Genomic DNA, 22,115 nt, shown 5'->3' with positions numbered 1-22,115 from the left:
GTAGGAAACCCCAAAAGGTTATGGATTTTTGGCGCTTTAGGGCATTAATCAGTTTTGTATTTAACTGAGCCATTTTTTTCCAGTGTTTTTTTTCTAATATCCTGTAACTCTGTTCCTCTTGTTCTCCTTTGAATCAGCATTACCGTCTTACTGGTTCTCTCATTCATGATTTAAACAAATTTTTGACGTATGTTCAATCTATATTTGAATGAGTCATACTTCTTTTTTAAGATTATACTCTGACAGCTTACATACCACCAGGAATGGGGAACTCACTACCCATCAAGGAACCCAGGAATCTTAGAATAGTTCCTAGAACAGGCTTAGGAACTCTTCCTTATCCTTATAGCTACATCCTATAGACCTGGTTTTCCATTTGATGAGAACTTCAGGAAGTAAGCTGAGCCCCTAATTCCCATGGCAGCCCTTTATATTTGCTAATTTCCCATTGTTCTGCACTATAGAGTGCATATTTTGTAATCAGGAAAAGAAGTTATTAAATAAAAAAAAGATTGAGATCTAAATTTTGCTTCTGTGAGTTGATGGAGAAGGATATGGGGAAAGAGCCATTTACTGATGCTGCTCTGTGCCCATACCTATGCAGCTAGAGGAACTGGAGATTGGCAGGGGTCCACTCTGACCCTCTACCTAATCTCTTCTCCCCAGGCTTTGGAGGGATCTCACTAGGTAAGACCTTCCCCCCTCTCCCCTGGTTTCCTTTCATGGCCTTGTGGCTTTCAGGGGTGAAGGCCAAATCCCCACCATGACCCCCCGCATGGCCCGGCCCTGCCCCCGCTTCCCTCTTATCTCATACCAAGCTCCGCTTTGCCCCCTTCATTCCAGGCACACTTTCACTCTCTTAGGCTCACTATGATCCTTTGCACTACCTGGCCTTTGCTTATGCTGTCCTCTCTCCCTGCAATACATCCTTCATCTTCTCCTTGCCTTGACCATTCCCTGCCCCCACAGAGGCTCTCAGAGCACCTGTGCCCCGCCCCTCCCCCAGCGTGCATCAGGTGGCCATTGGACATTTGCTTGTGGGATGATCTGATAGTGCTGGCCTCCCCTGCTGGAGTGCCGGTTACAGAAGGATGGGGACCACCTCCGCCTTGTCCTATATTTTGTCCCCCAGGACTAAGGCCAGGACTGGTGAGCAGTGGACCCTCAGAGCCCATGGGGCCCTGCGCCTGGCACTGAGGAGGCACTAGGGAGAATTTGCTGAGCAAATAAGTAAAGGTTTCATCACACGTGGTGGCAGAATGCCAGGCTAACCCTACATCACTGGGCTCGCGGTCCAGTGCTCCTCCTGCAGCCCTGAGTGTGCAGTGGGGGTGAAACTGTTTCTTGTTAAACTCGATGGGAATGCCTTGGCCTCTTGCACACCCACGAGCCGTGACTCAGGTTCTATGAAGTACAATCAAATGCTCCCTCTTTTTTTATCTAAAGAGAGCAACTTACTAGCCACAAGAGACCTCTTGACGCCTACTCACACCTCAGCTGAGCCCGAGGTTTTTCTTTATTTAAAAAAGGTGTGTATATCAAAATAGAGGTTAAATGCTCATTGAAAAAAAAGTAAAATGCTACTGAAGTGTGGTGAGTACGAAGTGGAAATCCTGCCATCCCACTCCCAGAAGTAACCACTGCTAACAGCTAAGTGCATACCATCTACACGGGTAAAATAATCGTAATGATCACAGCTTACATGGGGCTGACTCTGCACCAGGCCGATTTATAAATTAAGTGTCACAGTAGCCCCATAAGGAGGGTACTTGATTTCCATCCCCATTTCATTGATGGGAAACTGAAACACACAGAGAGGTTGAGTAAGTTGCCCAAGGTCACACAGCCAGTAAGTGGCAGAGCTGGGATTTGATTCCAGGCGGCGGGCTGGAGAGTCTGGGTGCTTGATCCAGAGACCTCTTGAATTTATACAGGTGTCTACACTGAGTCTTAAGGCATAGCTGTTCACGTATGGAGTCTGGACCTGAGCTTCAATTCTGCTCCTTTCTAGCTCGGTGACCTTGGGCACCTTACTCAGCCTCTCTGTGCCTCAGCTTCTTCTTGTGAAATGGGGCCCATGGTGGTTCTACTTCTTGGATGGCTGTGAGTTAGTGGGTGGAAAGTGCTTGGAGCAGGGCTTGGCGCGCAGTACGTGCTCAGGCCATGTCGATGTCATCACCTTCACCCACACCAGACCCGAGATGTTCTCTGGCCACAAGGATGCACACTTCCAGCTCTCCTGCCACAAGCCTTGGTCCAGCACAGGCAGTGAAGCCCCACCTCCTTCACTTTCCTGACAGCCCAGGCCTGAGCCCAGGAGTACCACGCAACAATACGACAGCTGTCAGCGTGTGGCACCCACCTGCAGCAAGGAGCCCTGCTAGGGCCTCTCCGCACATTTCAGTCGACTGGTTCAGAGCTGGGGAGCCTGCTGGTCCCGAGCTCAAATCCAGGCTTGGCGCTTCTTGTTGCTGAACTTGGAGCAAGTGGCTTTACCGTTCTGAGCCTTGGCTTGGGGTGGAGGCATGCAGGAACGGGGGCAAGTATAGAGCAGGCCTGCAGTGAACGAAACAGGTCTCATTTCTCTTCTGTGAACGGGGACGGCACGCACACTGATGGAGCTGAGGATGAGCTGAGATGATGTTCCCCATGCAGGGCCTGACGCCCACCTTGTGATCTCCGAGATGTCCGCTGTGAGCGTGGCCTCATTGTCTCCTCGCCACAGCTTCACAGGTTAGGACTTATCAGCTACAGTTTGCAGGTGAGGAAACTGAGGCTTATCGAAGGCAGTGATTTGTCCAAAGCCCTATTTCTGGCATTCAGCAAGTTCAAGCAGGAGCCCAGGGCTGCTGGCTCTGGGGTGGCCAGCCCCAGCGCCAGCCCCGACCCTGGGGCCAGCAGCCTCTCCGTACCCCGGGACAGGTCCCGCCTCCAGCCCCCATCCTCTCCTCACACCAGGCACCTCCTGCCACGGCTAGAACACCCGGCCCACAGGGACACTGGGGGCAGTGGGGAGGCGGTGGGGAGCCAGAGGCTGCAGCTGCAAGAGGGAGAGGCCCAGATGGCCCAAACGGGTTCTAGACTCCCCAGATCCTGGAACAGGAGAAGCAGACATTCTTGAGATGGTCGGGCGCCCAGCTCTGTCCAACCTCTTTGAACAGGCCGGAACCAGCTTGCTCCCCGTCAGCCATGGGTCCTCCAGCCCCTGCTTGCACCCCTACCAATAGGGAACTCGCCGCCTCCTGAGGCCCCCGCTGCGCCCCAGGGAGGCACTGGCTCAGCGGATCACACAAGAACACGGCCGCAGGGGCTTAGGCAGGCTGGTAGAAAAGCATCCGTTCCGGGAAAGCCCACTGCATCCTCCCCTGCGACCCAGGGACACATGCCAGCTGAGGCCCTCTGCTCAGAACTGTCATCCTACTCTTTCCACACCAGCTTACCCAGCCCTTCCTCTGCACATGGCAGAACTTTACACAGCCAGATTATTTAATCCTCCAACAACCTCGTGCAGGGAGGGCTAGGACGAGCCCCCGATGGAGAAACTGAGGCACAGAGCAGGGAAGAGGCCCAGGCGCACACAGCGGTGCGTGGCAGAGCTGGACACCAAACCCTATGCTCTGGTGGAATGTCAGAGCCAGAGGGCCCCTCACACACGACCTGGCGAGGGGTCCTCAACCCTGGCTGCTCAGTTGAATCACCTGGGGTGGGCTTAAATGGTGCCCACCCCAGAACCTTAACGAAGTGCATGTTCTAAAAGATCCCCAGTGCAGCCGGAGTTGAGCTGATGAACTCAAGCCCCTCGCTTTATAGGTGGGGCGACAAAGCCTCAGAGAGGCCAAGCCACTTGTCTAAGGTCACACAGCAAATCAGTGGCACTAGAACTGGGCCTTGGTATCCCTCAACCCAGCAGGACTCTGACACTGTTCAAGGTTAACGCTAAATGAACTAATTGCATTTAGTTGGTCAATGTACTGCCCACCCCATCTACCCACACCCACCCCTGGCCACAGCTGCCTCGCCCCAAGCCTAGTTTCTTCTCCAGGTTGGCTGGTTGCTCTGAATTCAGCGGCAGAGGAAAAATCCTCCAGGGGAAATGATGGCAGGTGTGGGGTCACTTCGCCTGTGTCTGTGGGTTTGTCTTCCTCTTACCTCTCATGAGACAGGCTGGAGGGTAAAGAGAACAGTGTTCCTCGTGGAACGCAGAGGGGCCGGGCTTCCGCAAAGATGCAGGGGCGAGGAGGGCTGGGCGTGAGGCTGCCACACCCTGGGCGTCCCCTGGCCTGGGCTGCTGGGAGTGAGGCTGGCAGCACAGAGGGGACACGTGGCTTGGTGCCTGGCAGCCAGGTCCAAATCTCACCTTTTTCATTTGCTGATTGAGTGAGCATAGCCTTAAACTGCCCCCCACCAGTGGACACCCCCCAACAAGATGGGACTGGTGGTCGTATGGCCCTGACAGGATTAGATGAGACTGGACGTGGGGGGAATGAGGGGTAGGGCTGCCTGCAGGCAAGCACAGCCCCTGTTGTTATCATGAGGCATCTATTGGGCCAGGCATGTGCTTGCACCTCACTGTACAACCCTGGCCAAGTCCCTTCCTATCCTGAAGCCTCAGTTTTCTGCTCTGTAAAATGGGGAGAGGGTGATATGTAGGGTCCCTTCCTACCCAGTTCTTGGGGATTGTTTTCTCACTGTCTTCAGAGGTGTGGTAGTCATGAGTAGACATGGTCGAGAGCAACACCTGGAATCTGACCCTGATCCTTTTGGCAAAGTCCAGGCCAGCGGTGCCGACTGCCCCCATGCAGGAAAGGCTGGAGGGGGCAACTTCCCTTGGGACACAGGTTGGAGGCTCAGGCTGGCTTCTCCTTCCCTTACTATGCAGTATCCCCCTGACCTGGAACCTGATGCTGAGAGTCTAAGACTCCTGTTTGTTGACCACCTACTACATGTCAGGCCCCATGATGTGAGGTGACTTGCTCAAAGTCTCGATGGCAGGATGGAGCCTGACACTCAGGCCTGTGTGGCCCTGAGTTTCTGCCCTTTGCCCCACACTGCCCTGCTTTGCTAAAATAGTGTGCACGCTACCTTTTATAAATGCCTCACTAGGCTCTTGGAAGTTTATGGCACTTGATTGGAAGCATGGGCTCAGGAGCCAAACTTCCAGGGTTCAAATCCTGGCTCTGTCCTTTGCTGTGTGACCTGGGGCAATTTACTTAACCTCTCTGGGCCCCAGTTTTTGCACCTGTAGAATGGGTTAATGACTTACTTCCAAGGAGAACAGTATGGAAAGGGAGAGGTTTGAGAGTGGGGAGAGTAACCTTACAGTAGAGAAACCTGACAAATGCTACCTCAGCCAGTGGTCAAGGTCAACAACAACAGTGATAGGTCATATTGCAACAGCAACAGTGATAGTATGTACCCTTTATATGACGTGATGGAAAGGGCACTTTACCTGTATGGCCTTTCTACCCAAATCCTATAATTCCAGTCTAATCACGACAAAAACATCAGAGAGATTCCAGCAGAGGGACATTCTACAAAATACCTGACCAGCACCAGCACTTCTTGAAACTGTCAAGATCATTAAAAAAAAAAAAGGCAAGCCTGAGAATCTGTCAGAACCAAGAAGGGCCTAAGGAGACACGACAACTAAATGTAACGTGGTTTCCTGGGTGGGATCCTGCAACAGAAAAAGGACATCAGGTGAAAATGATGGAAATCTGAATAAAGTATGAACATTAGTTAATAATATCAATTCGTTCATTGTAATAAAGGCACCAGACTAATGTCAGATGTGAATAACAGGGAAACAGGATATATGTGTACGGTATACGGGAACACTGCATTAGCTTCTCAATTTTTCTGTAAATCTGAAACTGTTCTGAAAAACTAAAGCTTATTTTTTTAAATAGGATTAATAATAGTTCCTACCTCATGGGGTAGTTGGAAGGATAAAATGAGTGAATGCATGGAAATTACTTTGAACAGTACGTGGTACATACAAAGCCCTCAAGAAGTGCTAGCCATTATTATTATCATTGCATTGGTGGGGGGACACCGGGCACAGAAACCCAAGGGAGGTAGATCAGCAGATCATATCAGCCGAGGTTTGCTCCCCACCACCAGGGAAAACCATTTCTCCTGAAATTCTGAGAAGGCAGGTCTGGCGTTTCCATGGCTGGGTGTGCTCGCCTCACCCTGTCCCGTTCAGCCCGGGAGTGCTCCCCTCGGGCCCAGGATGGGCAGAGGAGCTGGAGGAGGTCGTGTGAGGAGTGCGTATGGCCCAGTCTCAGAGCTGGCGGGCCTGGCAAACCCCGCCCCATCCCTGCCGGCTGGTGACCTTGAGCAAGTGAAGGCACCTGTCTGAGCCTCCACTTACCCACCCATAAAATGGGAGTATTTGCCTCAACCTCATATGGCTTGGCTTGGTGGTAAGTGCCCAGTAACAGGAATAGTTCACGGGCAGGGGTGGGTTTAGGGATCAGAAGCGTCTTGAATTGGAACGATGCCCTCCACAGTCCATTGCTCAGCAACCCCACACCCAGCCCTGCAGAACTGCCCTTCTGGCCTCCAGATGGTTCTTCTCCCATCACAGGGGGCGAGATTGGGCTCTGAGCACAGGTGACCACAGAACTGAGGGGCAGTGGCTCTTCTGGTCCGATAGGAGGCAAATCAGGAGAGGGAAGGGGCCTGACTGCCAGCTGCTTCTCTCCAGAGGAAAGGGTGGCATTGTCCGGGGGAGGGTGGGGGTGGGGTAGCCAGGTGTGCCCGCCATCTGCACACACCTGGAGCCAGGCAGTGGTGGGTGTGAAGGGGAACTGCATGGGGTGGAGAGCCCCCATCTCCTGCCCCCAGAGATGCCAGAGCCCAGCTTCCCACCTCTGTCCCAGCCCATCACAGCTCCTGCAACTCCACCATTAGCAGCCCTAGTCTTTGGGGCTTGAAGTCCTTTGGTCTTCCATAGTCAGTTCATTGCCTTGGACTCCTCAGCCTTGACCCCAGCCACAGACCAAGCTCTGACTCCTGACACACAGCGCCGGCCACACACTTGGCCTCAGATGGACCCATAACCACAGCCACAGGGTCCTGACCCCAAGCAGCCATGTCAGAGACACAGATGTGGGCTCTGGACCAGCCCAGGCCATTCACTCCCTGAGGCTGGCCTGCTGGGCCAGGGGTGTCACCCCCGAAGGTGAAGGCCATCCACGCGGCTCCAGGACAACGGAGACATGCACCACAAAGCCCCCAGCTGGTCCTCGGGAGATGTGGTTGTAACTGGGCCTTGCACCACCCCCTGTGTGACCCTGGACACGTCCCACCCTCCTTGGCCTCAGTTTCCCCTCTTCCCTACGAGGGAGGAATGGATAATCTTTGAGGGCTTTCCCAGCTCTGACAGCTGGCGATTCAGGAGACACGAAATGCTCTTGTGGGCATGTTTCCAGACTTTTCCCAGCTCTCACTTCCCTAGTCTGACTCCCCTCCACTCTGCCTTCCTGGCCTCAGCCTCACAGCGCAGTGGTTAGAAACAGCCCTCGGGGCCACCCAGACCTAGCCTCAAGACCCAATCACCACATCCTAGCTGGGGGACCTCCGCAAGTTTCTTAGCCTCTCGAAGCCTCAGTCTGTTCGTCTGTGAAATGGGGATTTCGGGTGTTGGGAAGACTCACGCAGGCGATGTGTGGAAAGCTTTCGGTGCAGAGCCTGGCATGAAAAAAGGGCCAGTAGGTCAGAGCCAAGCAGATCACCCTTGCCTGGGCTTCCTGGCTTTACTCTGCGCCAGTGGTGATAAGATATTGTAACACCCTTTTCTTCCCTTTCTCAATGGGGTAATGGAGGCCTAGAGAGGGCAAGCTCCTTGCCAACAGAGTGGGAGCAGCAGAGGCTCGTGTTCCCCCCCCCCCACCTTTCTTCTGTCCTCCGTGGAAGCCACCAGAATCCATCATCAACCTCCCTGAGCCTCAGTTTCCTCCTCTGTAAGAGGAGGGAGAGGGACCAGTGGGACCTCCCCACCTTCCACTCCCACAGCTTTGCCCACCCAACTACTGAAGGGGACGGGAGCATGCGGGGGTGGGAGGTTATGGCTGGACGGCAGGCCTTGAGAAACATCTGGAACGCCAGTTTGAAAGTTTGGGGCTCATTTTTGCTACAAGAGTCCCCCTTCTCCCTTTCTTTCTTTTCATGACTTTTCACCAACTGTTTCTTCCCTTAATCCAAACCATTGTCCTTCCAGGGTGAAATTTAAATCAAAGCCACATGGCTCCCCCGATACACACCCCCTTGCCAAATGGAAGCTTGTTCTGGGGAAACAATAATGACCCTGTTGAAGGGGATTCTGATCTCTCCGTGGGGACCACCAGGCAATGGGAAGACTAGGGGGGCTTCAAGTCGGCCTGACTGGGGTGGGCTCAGAAGTTTCTAGGCCCAAACGTGGCTCAGACCGAGAGCTAGGGATGGGCCACAGTTCCACCATTGAGAGGACAAGAGCTCTTTCCTGAGTTCGGGGTCTCTATCTCCTAGGCTGTGAGCATATGAGATGGTGCCCAGGCCCCTGAGGCCCCTTTTGGAGGTGGGGGGGAGGTTCACAAGGTCAGCCCCACAAGGCTTGGCCATTCAGGTGAATTGAAACGTGACAGCAGTGTGGCCTAGTGGGTAAGACATCTGGATGTGGACTCTGGTTCATGTCTGACTCTCAGTCACTTGCTGTGTGACCCTGGACAAGTTCCTTAACTTCTCTGAGCTTCCATTTCCTCATTGGTAAAATGGGGCGCTTGCCAGACCTCTCTGTTGGTAAAGCGCCAAGTACCTGCTGCACGGTGCAGCTCGCAAAAGCAGTTCAGGGAGGTGCAGAAGTGAAAGGGAGTCTCACAGAGGAAGGAAGGAGATGTCAGGCATGGTATCAACAGAGGCAGAGAGCAGGACGGGTAGGGCCAGGGAGGCAGGGAAATCTAGGCACCCGGCTCCTGACGGGGTGAAGGCCCTGGGGCAGAGGGTCACAGGACTCTGGAAGGGGCAGGCTGCTCTACTGCGGGTAGTGAGGGTGGTAGGGATGGGGAGCGTGTGGGGGGAGGAGGAACCTAAGTAGGGGAGGAGGGCCAGCCAGTCCCCAGGGGCCGCTCTCCAGGGGCTTCCCCAAACCTGGCCTCTGTTTTGCATAGTCTGGCTCTCGCAGGTGGGCCCATAACTTGGAGTCTCTGGGGAAGGGCGAGGTCAGGAGAGCAAGGGGCACCCTCCCACCCCATGCCCCACAAAGAATTAACATATAGGCCTGAACACAAAGAATTAACCACATAAGGCCTGAACACCTGTGGGGTGAGCACACTCATACACATAGGTCCATGTGTCCAGGCACACAGCCTAAGACATCCATGCAAATACACACACGCAAGACCCACATGCAAAACTTAGACCCAGACAGGCCCATGCACAGACACACACTTCCATGCTGGCTCACACCTGCATACCGAGTGTGCATGCACGCACACACATGTGCTGTGAGAGGGGGGCTCTCTCTCCAAGCCTTTATTCCCTCCACAAACACAGGCAGGGCATCCACCATGTAGCAGGGACTGTGTCAGGCCCTGGACACAGAGACAGAGTCCCCACTCCTGGAACTCACACCTAGTGAGAAAAAAAATCAGTAGTGCTTGTTGAAGTAATGACTGCTCTTCACACCGGTGATTTTGTTCATTTAATCCACGACCTTCTAGAGTTGGGGTAGCTGCCCGATTGGAGGGGGCGTGGCCTGCCTGAGGTCCCGGAGCTTGTGAGCAGCGGCCTCCCTTGGGGAGGTTGGGACAGGGCCCTCTGCTTCCTCACGGTGACCTACACACACACCAGAGAGGCTCTGGGGACACGCCCCATCTGGGGGGCATCTGGGCCTGCAGAGGGGTCTGGCTGCTATTGTTAGCTCAGCTGGGGGGCTGGACCAGCCACTCTTCCCATGCTGTCTGCACCTGCTGGAAGAAATGATTCTGCCCATTGAACAAAGAGGACACAGTCTCTGAGAGGACAGGTGGCCTTAGGGGGTGGCAGAGCTGGGCACTGCGTGCAGGACCAAGGCCCTTGAGGCCATAGGATCAGAGAGGGGAGCACCTCCTGCTCACCCGAGGGCTCCAGCTGCCCCAGACACCCCAGTCAGTCAAGGAGTCCTCCCTGACCCTGGCTGGACATAGTGCCGGGCACAGGGGTGGGACGAGGGGCAGACCTCAGCCCACTCCAGGGGTCCGGCCAGCCCCTAACCACCAGGCAGCCCAGCCTGTGAGCTTCTCGTTGCTTCCCAAATTACCTAGAGAGATGCCACCAAGTGCTACCAGGCCTGAGAAAACCAAGCTCCTTGAGCGCCAGGACAAGAGTGAGCAGACATTTGAGGCTGAGGCACTGGCCCCCACCTTTCCCTGCAGCAGGGAGGTGTGGGGTGCATCATTCATTCAGCTCCTCCCTCAGTGATGCATTATTTCTGGGGCCCCTTCGGGCTGGGCCTTGTGTGCAGGCTGAGGTTGGTGTGGGAGGGGAAGGCCGCAGGGTGAGCCTCCCATTAGAAGCCCTTGAAAATCACCCTCCTGGAGGAGAGGCACCTGCCCTGGAGCCACTCACAGTCTGTCCCAGAGCCTCTCAGTCATCTGATCAATTTGAGGAATCTTATAAAATGCAGATTCCTGGGCCCGTTCCCAATCTGCTGAATCATAGTCTCAGAGCTGGCGTCCTAGAATCAGTGTTTTTGCAAAGTCTAAAGCTCTGTCTGAGAAGCCAGCACTGAGAACCCCTGGCCTAGGGCTCTGGTTGGTGACTGCTAGTTGTTATGTTTCGGACTCTAGCGGGATGCCATCTTATTTCATCCTGGGTCCCTCCGAAGGACGCGCAATAAATGTGTGATGATGATACCGGTGGGCTGCCCAGGGTTGTGGGCCCATGGAGGGGTGCAGCTGGGGCTCCACGGGTCTGCTGTGTGACCTTGAGCAAGTCACTGCCCTCTCTGGGCCTTGGCTCTGATGGTCTCTAAGGGCTGACACTTAGTGAGCCACCACTGGCCCCCAAGGGCTGCTCAAACACCCCCTGGGAGGAGCCGTTACTCCCAGCCTGGGAGGGAACCAGACTGATTGCCCAGGCATCTTTGGATTTCCCCCATTGACCCTCTGAAAAAAGGGGCCCAAGCCGTGGGGGCACCCTGAGCTAAACTGATCTCAGCGTTCTTGCACACCTAAGGGGAGAAAACTTTGCCAGCCCCGGAGCCCCTGCGCCTGAGGGCTCAGCTGGAGAGAAGTGAGGACCCCCGGCCCCTCCCCCCACCACGGGGAAGCCGAGATGGTGGGCGAGGAGCAGGTGCAGAAGCTTCCACTTCTTAGAATCCCTGCGAGGCCCGGGTGGGTGAGCTCATTTACGGGAAAGGGGGATGGGGGGCTCGCTCTTCTCACCCGGCCCTGCCGGGGGGCGGCAAGTGCGTCAGCAGCCCCGGCTCCTGGCCTGCCGCCGGAAACGCCGCCCAGGGCTCAGTCACGAACCGGGCGGGCAGGCGGGGCAGCCGGAGCGCGAGGGGGAGTCAGGTGACCTGCGAGGCAGCTTGGCTGTGGGCCTGGAGGCTGCACCGGGGTGCAGGGTGAGGTCAACTTCCCCCTTCCCGGGCCTGTACCCCACGCCTGCTGCCTGGCGGGATGTCTCTCCAGCTGTCTGTCTGTCCGCTGTCCCCCGGCCCACCACGGGCTCTGGACCTCTGCTGGGTTCCCCTGGTGCCCCTGAGGCCTGCGTTCCCAGCAATGACCAGCCTTCAGGGGGGCTTCAGCTCAGGGTCCTGTGCGGGGAGGGGGGTGGAGACCCCAGCCAGGGCCTGGGAGGGGAGAACCCTGCCTCCCAACCCGCCCTCCCCCACTTCTCTGCAGCTATTTAAAGCAAGTGGTGGCCGTGGGAAACTTCTTTAGATGTGTGGTTTCGTCTTCTCCAGCACAGAGACCGGGCGTCTGCTCTCTCGGTCTGGTGAGTCATCCAGAGTGAGAAAAGCCTTTTTGTTTGGTGCTCGCTCGAGGCTCTACGGTCTGAGAACCTGTCTCGATGGGGCCTTCCCTTGCTGGGACTCCTGGAAGGCCTTGGAAGTGCCTGGAGGGGCCCCTTTGTCCTGTCACCAGACCCAGGAAGCCCAAGGGCTGAAACGTTCTGCTGCGGTCGGGGGCTGCCTGGCTGGTAGGGTGCCGTCCTCAAAACTCATCACAGCCACCGCCTCCTCCAAGAAGCCACCCCTGAGTCCTCCAGAACCTCAGCCAATCTCCACCTTAGTGACTCGGTCCTCTGCCCTCAGTCTTCTCATCTCTGAAAAGGGTCAGTGAGTCCAAGCTTGCAGATCTGTGGGAAAATTAACTGCAGAACGTGTAGCACGGTGCCTGACACACAGTAGGTGCTCCATGGATGGGGTTTATAATTAATGAGAGTTGCTAATGTTTGTTGGGTGCTTATTTTACATGAATGATCGCATTTAATTGTCCTAACAACTCCAGGAAGTGCTTACTAGTATTATTCCCATTTTACAGATAAGGAAACTGAGGCACAGGGAGTCAAGTTACTTCCACATTATCCCACAGCCAGTAAGTGCAAAGTGAGATTCAAACCCATGTGATGTGGCACCAGAGCCCGAGCCATTAACTGCTGCGCCAGGAGCTTGGCAGACGGTGGCTGATGAAGATCTGGACTACAGGAGCTATGAAGAGCACGCCCCTTCTGCTCAGAGCCTTTGCACGTGCTGTTTCCTCTGCCTAAGCACTGACTTTTCCCCCATTTGCCTGACCATATCCTCCTCAAGCTTGAGACCTCAGCTGGAAGGTCACTTCCTCCTGGAACCTTCCAGGATTGGCTCTGTTACGTACCCTCACGGCACACAGCCCCTCTCTGCATGCTAATCATAACTGCTTAAATCATGATTTGTGCAGTTTTCTGCCTGGGTCCCTGCCCAGACTGTGACTGTCCCCAGGATAGGGACGGGTCTGGCCCCTCATGGCTGCATCCCCAGGCGAGCACAGTACCTGGCACACAGTAGGTTTCCAAGGCTGTGGACTGAATAAGTGCCACCCAAGGCAGCCAAAGACTGAGAGAAGCACAGAGCAGCATTTGCCCGGAAAGTTTTCCAGGAACTTCCCTTCTCCCCTTTGGTGACCTCTGGGAAAGGCAGGCTCCGGGACCTGCTGCTCACTGAGGGTTTAGAGTTGACAGGAGGGTCCCAGAGGGGCCGTGCAGAGGACAACTTTCCCAGGACAGCAGGTGGCTACCCTTCCATGGACGTGGGAGTCCCTGGCTATTTGCTTACGGCACTGGAGCTTCGGGGAAGTAAGAGAGAGGGAGCGTGTCCTGTGCCCCCCACTCCCTGTCATTCTGGCCGTGGCTGAGGTCCCAAGAGAGAGGGGCATTCAGCTCTGTCGTTGGGGGCCCACAGGTCGCCAGGGCCAGGGCGGACGGTGCCCATCACAGGGTGGCGTTGGGGACAGAGAGAGGTTCCAGGGCAGAGGGGAGCACACAATCTTGGGTCCCCAGGCCATGGGGGAGCTGAGGCCCTCTGGGGGATGGATCTGAAAGCAAGGCTGTCCTGCCCTGGTTGAAGGGGCAGCAGTTCCTGTCTGCTGATGTCTGGCGGGTGCCTTGAGTACTGCCATGAATGCAGAAAGCCGTGGCCTCACACCCAGATCCAGCGGCCATGCCAGTGGGGGTGGGGGCAGCTTACCTGACCACAGGAGTAGCTGTGCCAGCAAAGGGGCCCTCTTTCTGCTCATGGAAGGAGCCACCACCGTAGCAGGCACACCGACAGGGGCAACGCAGTGATCAGGGGGTGTAGCCATGCCAGCAGGGAGCAGGGGAAGAAAGGACAGATGACCATGGAAGAGGTCACACTGCCACCCACCAGGTAGGACTGGTTCAGAGGACCGGAGGGGCCACGCCAGCAAGAGCAGTGCAGCTGACCACAGACGCAAATATTCCCTTTGACCCCAAATGCTCTGAATACCTCTGCAGATGCTTGGGGCTTGGGTGCCCACTGCCTGCCATCTCTGCCGCCTCCTTCCCTGGCTTTCCCGGCTGGCTTGGGGGCCTTGTGAGGGGCAGCACGAGCCTGTGGAGGCACCAGGAGCGCTGATAGGAGGGACACCGCAGGCAGGAAGCCGGAGGATGGCAGGAGAGAGGCCTGGGCCACTGGTCAGGCCCCAGGGAGTCAGGGAGAGTGAGGCCATTTTGGACATTGGTGTCAGCCCTCTCCCCCGCTCACCCTCACTCTGCCCAGAGCACAGATGAGAACATGGGGGCTCAGGGACATCTGGGAACTTGAAAGCTGGGGCGCGAGGACCCAAAGCCCCAGCCGCAGGCCACTCCACTTGGGTGAGGTCTACCCCATTACTCGGATGCTCTTGGAAGGGGAGGGAGGAAGGGCGTATGGGGAGCAAAACGGGTCATGAGGAGTGGGTATGGCTGGCCTCTCCCCCTTGGGGCCTCAGTTTCCTGCATCTGTGAAACCAGGCACTCGGCCTCCACCATCCCCCAGGGCTCTCCTAGCTGGTTGGCCTCACAGGAGGGGTGGCACGTGGCCAGAACAGGCTGCTCCTCACTGCGGACTTGGCAGCTCCATTACCCAAATGGAGGCCAGAGATGTAGAGTGACTGAGCCAAGGTCACACAGCAACTCAGGAGGGTGGGAGAGGGGAGCTTCACTTGATTGGGGTGGGGGTGTGTGTGCTGGGGGCCCAGGCACCATGAAAATGGACAGAAGACTGTGCAATTGAGTCGCCCCGTCCCCAGCCTGCCTTATGGCTGAAATGCTCAGACACAGGAAGAGCCGTCTTTCCTGAGGCCACAGCAGCCCACCTCATGCAGAAAGACACAAATTCACTGAAAACTCAGGCCCTCGCTCTGTCCATTCCCAACTCCCTGCCCTGTCTTCAGAATCATAGGTATCTCCCCATTGTACAGAGAAGAAGGCTGAGGCCCAACAAGGGCAAAGGACTCATCCCAGGCGCCCGCCCCCCAAGGAGGTCAGGCCAGAGCAGGGTCCAGAATCCAGGTGTCCTAACTCGTGGTTCCCTGCCCTGGTGTCCCACCCCACCACCAGAAAAAAAAGGCTTTATCAAGGGCCCTAGAAGTCAGCTCTGGTCTGTCTGGAGCTGCTCAGATCTGTCTCCAGCCAGACCTGATTCCTGCTTCAACCCCACCCCTGCCTTAGGGTTTAGCCCTGCCAGCCCCAGGCACTACCCGCTACCACCCAAGCAGCCCCTAGGAAATCCCTGGAGAGACCAGGCCAGAGCTGAGTGCCAGCGCTCTGTTAGGCCTTGGCAGGACCAAGAGCTGCCCTCTGGATCAACCTAAGGAGGAGCCATCTGCAGTTCTTTCCCAGCCCTTTGCAGTTTGCAGAGCCAGGATTGCTCCTTCGAGAGCTCACTGCCTCATGCCAGCCCAGAGAGTGAACAGATGAGAAGCCAGAGGCACCTGCTCGGCTGAAAAGCCACAATTACCCCCAGCTCTTCTCTTGGTGCTGGGTTCAGCAGGCTGGGTCTTGTAAGAAAGGCAGAAATGCTTGTAAGAAAGTTCCTTGTGAATCCCTGAAGAGGAGTTTAGGAAAGATTTTGAGACAGCGAGGAGCTGGAGGTCGGTGGGGACAAGTCACCCATCCTGGGTCGCACAGAAAGTTTGGGCTGAGCCAGCAGGGGAGGTCTGTCTGCTGTCACCGACCCAGCACTGGCTCTGATCTGAGGCTGGAGCTGAGCTGCCCAAGGCCCGGCTTGTGCATGACCCCAGGATGGTCCGTGCAGGTGAGGTCAGGAGCCTCTGTCCGCAGCTCGGAAGCTCTCCTGACTCAGGGCCACCCGCACCAGGCGAGGGAAATCCCAAGGCCAGACAGTTGTGGGAGTGTAACGCGCACTCCTACCCCGCTTACATACCCCCCGCCCTTTGCATATGACTGGAAACGTCTGACCTGGGGCTCTGGCCGGATTCTAGTCCAGCCCAGACAAAAAATTTCCCCTGTGGTTTGGAATGGAGCGTGGCCATCATTTCCTGTGCCCCAAGGGAGGTGAGGGCGGGGTCGGGCACAGGTCCGGAAAGGGGGTGACCCCACCGTCAGGCTGTACAGAGACATGTGTGGGGCACTGGCATGAGAGTCTGCCAACTGAGGGTCCAGTTCTGGCCAGACCACAGACTCGCTCTGACTTCCAGCAAATTCCACTCCTCTCTGGTCCTCTAAAATGAATGTCATTTTAGGGCACCTGTGGTTTTGAGTACTTTACTCTCCTGAAGGAACAGAAGGGGCACAAGAGAGACTGAGGCAGGGGGCATTGGGGAGGAGTGGGGCTTTGAGTCACAGAGATCTAAGATCAAATTCTGACTCTGCCACTTACTTGCTGGGTGGTCTTGGGCAAGTGACTTGGTCTCTCTGAGCCTCCATCTCTGCATCCATAGTACTAATTATCACATGATTTGAGTTTTTCGTCTCTGCCACGGTGCCAAGGGATCGCTCACAGACACTGCCCAACCACCCAGAAGGTAGGGGCTCTTTTTAAATCTTGTGGGCGATGAGGGAACGAGGCTTGGTGGGCCAGGATCTGAACTCCAACTGTTTGACTCCAGATTCCATGGTCTTTAATGCCTGCCACACAAGAGGGGTCATTGTGAAGATTAGACAAGATAATCTGAGCAAATTTCCTCACTTGTTGTCCTTAACCTGTGAAAATTATCATCATCATATTGTTATTACTGTTCTTCATCTTGTCCAGTTTCCCTGGTTAATGCCAATGCCATTCCTAAGTCCAAATGACCTCCCACTGCTTCTCTGTGGGGTGCCCACCTGCCTTGATCTGGGACACTCCCTCTGCCCTCTCTGTCCCCCAGTCCTCATGGCCGTGCCCATCACTGGGTGGGGCGCCGGGAGGGCCTCCTGAAGGCATCTGACTCAGCCACGTGCCCAGGACCACACAGCGGCTCTCAGCACGCGGAGCCGCCAGCCCCATTCCTACTGCACCTTCCATGTCAGCCGCCTCCAGACGCTGGGTAGCTGGGGCGCTGGGGACTGCTGAGCAGACCCGTTGCTTTGACACTCCCCTGAGGTGGGCTTTATCTGTAGGTGGAACAGTTGGTTGCCTACAAGAGATTCTCTAGAATACCTTCCCTTGATGCCAAAAAGTCCTTCACTAGCCAGCCATCCTTTGGGGTCAAAGCATATATATCCAGGGGTGCACTGGTAAATTCTCCCAGGAAAGGGAGTAGCTGGGATACTTAAGAGGGAATGAGGGGACTTCCCTGACTTCGCCTTCCAATGCAGGGGATGCGGGTTTGATCCCCGGTCGGGGAGCTAGGATCCCACATGCCTCCCCGCCAAAAAAACAAAACATAATACAGAAGCAATATTGTAACAAATTCAATAAAGACTTTAAAAATGGTCCACATCAAAAAAATCTTTAAAAAACGGAGGGAATGGGGGGGTGTCCTGTGAGGACTGAGGCAGTCCGAGCCCAGGGAGGGGTCACGGAGGGCGCTCTGAGGAGGGGTGAGGTGGCCTGCACCTCACCAGCCTGCTGGGTCCTTCAGGCACCCCTAGGCTCTGTGGTGAGCACTGGGGTTTGAAATTTGGGCAGAAAAGATAAAGATTTCTTTTCCCCCAATTGGTCCCAGTACCCACCCCCTCATCTGGCTGGTTTGCTCATTTACTGAGCACCTGCTGGCTGCCATGTGCTGCTGGCACCTGTGAGCCCACCTGAATCCCAGCGTGTTACCCGTGGGAGCATGCTCCACCTGAGCCCGGGGGGTGGGGGGAGCTGGGGTGAAACTCAGAGGGGTCGTGGTTGTCACCAAAAGGGAGACTGGCTGGTGGTCTTCAGCTGTGAAGTCAGCTTTGGTTTTTTGGTTGAGAATCACACCCACATTCACAACCCGCGGGAAGGAAGATGATTGGGGCCAGATTCTGTGTTCTTTGGAAACAGCACAGGGCAGTGAAAGGTTTTCCAGGCCCTGACCTCAAGCTGAACAGGCAAGATTTTAATCACTGAACTGTCATTAAGTGTCTCCCACGACCTGGATCCAGCTTTGTAACCTGAGAACATCAGGAAGAGAAATACCCCGGCTCAGAGGCCCCGCCACCTACAGAGAACGTGACAGAACATTCATCAAGCACTGACTTTGTGCCAAACATGCGTTTGCCTGTTTAGTTCTCAAACCTGTGCCATGACAGGTGCTGTGATTATCACTTTATAGACGGGGAAGCCAAGCTTCAGAGATGTCAAGTGACAGAGCCATGGCCACACAGCCAGTGACCCAGATCTGCCCCCTCCAAAGCTCAAGCTCAGAACTGCTAAGCCACAGAGCCCCAGGCTCCTAGCGTCCACCTTCTCCTGCACCTGCAATGCCTCAGGAGCACTGCCCCGCCCAGCAGGACCTGGTAGCAAGACCAGAAGAGGAGCCCATGGACCAGGAAGACCACACAACCCCCGCCCTCAGTGAGGGTTCAGGAAAATGTCTGTTGACCAACGATCCTGTTTTTGTAAAAACAAAACTGTGGGTACACGTGCATAAAATAGATACTGGAATAAAATGTACCCGAATGTTAGTATTGGAGGGGATAAAGAATGAATTTCCTTTTTCTTTTCTGCGTAAATCTGTATTCTCCAAATTTGCTACAAGACGTTGGAAGAAAAACAATAAAAGGGAAATCGGATGCCTACCCCAGAGATGTCCAACCGACTTGGGGCTCAGGGATTTCGGGGAGGGGTGGTCTGTGATGGCTGCAGATGGCCAGACAGGCTCGCCAGTGAGGTGGCCACTTGGCTTCACACACGAGAGGGGACAAGGACCAGCGGCCGGCCTCCCAAGTGTGAACATCTTGGGGTGTGGGGAGGTGGGGGACACATAATAGTTTTGGGGGCTAGTGGGCAAGGAGGAGGACGTTGGGGCAGGCAGACCCTGGGTGCAGCTTTCCCTTTGGCTCAGAGCTTTAGCTGGGGCAAGTCATTGCCTCTGTGAGCCTCAGTTTCCTCATCTGCAAAATGAGGCTCCGGAGGGCTGGCATAAGGACTAAATGAGAGCTGTAAACAGACGGTCTGCCAGTCCCTGGCACATAGTAGGCGCTCAAACACTGGCAGCTCTTGGTCGTGGGTCTTTTCTTCCAGGCCTGAGCAGCTTTTGGGAAAAGCTCTGGCACCCAGCTGGGAGTTGGTTGGAGGGGAGTAGGGTCTAACCCTCTTGCTAAAGGTGAAGAATCTGAGGTTTAGCGAGGCGAGGAGGTAGAGACAGGATGGACTCCTCCCCCCCACCACATCCAGCTGCCTCTTCCAAGCCTCAGTTCCCCGTGCAGCTAGCGTGGGGCTCTGGTGCTCCAGGAGACCTGAGATCCACTCTGTGCATCCTAACGTCTTCCCTGCGACGGGCCCCTCCCCTCCTCCCGCCCGGCCCGGCCCAGGACCCGTGGAACCCAGGAGGACTGGCAAAGTTCTCCTTCTCACTCTCCTTCTGAGTCAGCGCCCCTGCACCACGGAGGTGACTCAGCGGAGGCAAAGCCCCACACCACACCCCAGCCATCCCTGAAGAGAGGAGCTTCGCCCCAGGGCTGGGTTTCCCAGCGTCTGCCCTGCCCTGCCTGTGTCTCTCTCGGGCTCCCTGGGAAGAGGAGGCTGGAGGGATAGAGGAGGAGACAAGGAGCGGGAGGGGGCCACGTCTTCCAGATCTCTGTCCGCTGCAGCCCCACCCGCCAAGTCTAGCGTGGAGACAGCCAGAAATCCGGGGCGCCCCGTTATTTGACATTTGTTCAGGTGCTCATTTGTCCAACAAACATCTCCGAAGTGCCCACTCAGTGCCAGGTACTGGGCTGGGCTCGGGTGTGAGAGATGAATCAGACCGGGTGCCTGCTCCCCGGGGACTCCCAGGCTGCTAGAGGAGACATTCATGGAAACAAGTAATTAAAGACATAATGAAACTCTTTGAGATAAAAATACACGGGGTCTGTGAGCGAACACAGAAGGGCCACTGAGATGAGAAACTTAGCGTTTTACGTAAATTTAACTAGAGGGAGGACTCATGTATCCCCCCGCGTGGGGTGGGTGGTGGAAGGCCAGGGCGGGGTGTGATTCTGAGGGATGCTGAAGGCCCCACCCTCTGCTGTGATCTTCCTTCCTGCCGCCAGCATTCCACTGTTCTTCTGGGAAGCGTTACCCCTATAAAATTCCGGACCAGGGAGAGGCCCCTCTGAATTCAGAAATCAGATTTGGATTCAAGGATCCATTTGTAGGCCTTGATCTGTAGCCCTCTTACTTTGTGACTGTGTGCAAGTCACTTGTCTCCTGAGCCTCAGTTTTCTCATCTGCCAAGTGGAGGACTGGATTTGAAGATAATTAAACTAGCTAGTATTTGCAGAACATTTGCTGTGTATCTGGCATTGCACCAAATTCTTTGCATGTGTTACCTCGTTCAGTTCTTACATCCGCCCCATGAGGTAAGTACTTTTAATAGAAGAAATCTCTTATCGAATGAGAGCAAAACCAGTGGTCTGTTACTAGAAAAAAAATACTTAAAGCAGGACATCTTATGATACATAAAATAGGCATTATATCGAACATAACTCGTGTACAAGTTATATTTATTAGATGATCTTTGGCTGAAGGGCCAAGGCTCTTTGAGACCTGGGCCTCTGGCCAAAGTCCTACCTTATTTTTCTCACATAAAACAAACTTGTTCAGCAGAGTTGATGGTCCCCATTTGGGTTTCTTTCAAGTGGAGGGAGACCTTAGAGATGCTTGTCAAGCAATCTGTAAGCAGAATCCTTCTGGATTTTTAAAAGCACCCCCCACCAAGTTTCAACCTACGCCTAATTCAACATGTTTCCAGTGGATTTTTAACAATCGTTTTCTCCAATCTTTTATGGTTGTCTTGCCCACACCTAACTGAGCATTTTTTTCTTTTTAGGACAGCTCTCCTTTATTGGATCTTTCCAAGGCCCTTTCTTAGTTTTCAGAAACACGCCAACTCTCTGTCCCACTCTCACTCATGTCGCATTGGTTTAGCAATTACAACTGGCAGCTACGGGTTCGGGGACAGGCCTCACCGAGCTAGCAGGACCCTTGATGGCACTGGGCAGAGGCCGGCCAGCCTGGGAACATTCGGAACATTGTGACAGCCATTAGTCTGCCTTTCAAAGGAAAGGAGAATGTTTATAAATCCAGAGAATTCGTTGAATGGAGGCCAGTTAAGGCAATCTAAACTGTTTTGTTCCCATTTTACAGGTGAGGAGACAGGTGCATGGAGTCATTTCCCTGAGGCCACCCTAGGCTTGGCAGAGCTAGCGTTTGAACCTGGGCCTCTCTGGCCCCATGTCCTTCATCCCTACATTCTGCTGCCTCTTTAACACTCTGAGACCCTATGAACCTCTGGCTTCCCCGCTAGAAGGATTAAAGGGTGTTGTGATCTCCCACATGGGATTTGAGGTGTATTTAAAAATCTCGAGCACCGTATCTATATAAGAGTCAGGGGATAAGGAGTAAGGGGCCGTGTCTCCCTCAGGTCCATGTCCCCAAGCCCAGGGCTCAGGCCTGTCTGTGCAGTTGGCTGGGAGCAGTTAGGGTGCGTTTGTCTTTTGGTGCATCCCGAGGACCTGCTCTGGAGCAGGCGCGGGGCTGGTCCTGGGCTATAATAGGGAGGAGAAGCAGCCGCCATCGCTGCCCTCAGAGCTCAGTGTCTGGCGGGATCCTTCCAATGCCTCCTATGTCCAAGCCTCCTCTGGCTCAGACTTCCTCTGGGGGCCACTGTGGATGTTAAATGTGCAAAGGAGGCAGATTTGGAGTCAGACACATCTGAGTTCTAATTCTTGTTCTGCCACTTACTAGCTGTGTGACCCTGGGCCATCGACAACCTCTCTGAGCCTCAGTGGGAGTGAGAAGGCCTCGCGGCAAACCCTCCGTGGGCAGCACCCCCGAGGGCCCAGCACACAGCAGGGCCGGGAGGTGCTCAGCTGTGGACAGGGGACCGGGCGGGCAGCCCTGCGCAACTTCCGACCGTTGGTGGCTGTGGAGAGGGACGCGGTGAGCAGGGGAAATGAAAAGAGGCCAGACGCCATCCAGGCCGCAGCACGCAAGGGGCGCCTCACTGGGCCGCCCGTCCCCTCCCAGACTCAGAAAGGGGAAGGCG

The sequence above is a fragment of the Balaenoptera borealis genome (genome assembly GCF_965194805.1).
Source record: "Balaenoptera borealis genome assembly, chromosome: 1".
Classification (NCBI taxonomy): Eukaryota; Metazoa; Chordata; class Mammalia; order Artiodactyla; family Balaenopteridae; genus Balaenoptera; species Balaenoptera borealis.
The sequence above is the reverse complement of the archived record's forward strand: the minus strand, read 5'-3'. Positions refer to the sequence as shown.